The sequence below is a fragment of the Gossypium hirsutum genome, chromosome A08 (assembly GCF_007990345.1).
Source record: "Gossypium hirsutum isolate 1008001.06 chromosome A08, Gossypium_hirsutum_v2.1, whole genome shotgun sequence".
Classification (NCBI taxonomy): domain Eukaryota; kingdom Viridiplantae; phylum Streptophyta; class Magnoliopsida; order Malvales; family Malvaceae; genus Gossypium; species Gossypium hirsutum.
In genome coordinates, this window is record NC_053431.1 from 91358931 (window position 1) to 91359620 (window position 690).

The 690-nt window shown below is 36.1% G+C and overlaps 1 non-coding gene across 1 annotated transcript; it reads right to left on the reverse strand.

The window, feature by feature from the left end:
• Window positions 1–315: 315 nt before the first annotated feature.
• Window positions 316–422, reverse strand: LOC121205376 (small nucleolar RNA R71). Its single transcript, XR_005900455.1, has one exon. It is a non-coding gene; the product is annotated as a small nucleolar RNA R71 (small nucleolar RNA).
• Between the last annotated feature and the right edge of the window lie 268 nt (window positions 423–690).

Genomic DNA, 690 nt, shown 5'->3' on the forward strand with positions numbered 1-690 from the left:
GATAGTTAGACCACAAATACAGGCTTAGTAATTTGACCTGAAACCGGTAATGTTTCAGATGTTGCAAATAGTCAGATAGTTTGGTGGATTGCCCACTGAAGATCTAAGATTACATTTACATTTTTTTTAGAGGTTTGTGACTTGTTTAGGCAACAAGGTGTGCCTAAAGATGCTCTACGACTTAAATTGTTTCCATATTATTTAATAGATTGTGTGAGAGCATGGCTGAATGCTTAACCTTTGGGAACAGTAGCATCATGGAATGATCTTTGCTTGAGGTTTTTGCTATGGTATAATCCCCCAAATATGAATGCCAAGCTTAGAAATGACATCACATCTTTTCAGCAATTAGAGGATGAAAAACTATATGAAGCTTGGGAACGATTTAAAGACTTAATTCTGAAATGTTTGATACACGAGTTTCAACACTGGACTCAAATGGAGATATTCTATAATTGGCTGAATGCACATACGAGGATGGTAGTTGATGCTTTGGCCAATGGTACTTTGTTGGATAAATATTATAATGAAGCATATGAGATTTTCGAAAAGATTACCAACAATGATTATCAATATCATACCACAAGAGTTGGGACGGGTAAGAGAGTTGTTGGTACTATGGAGCTGGACGTAAGCACTTCATTGACAGCCCATGTGTCTTCTTTGGCTAATATGATTAAAACAATGAAA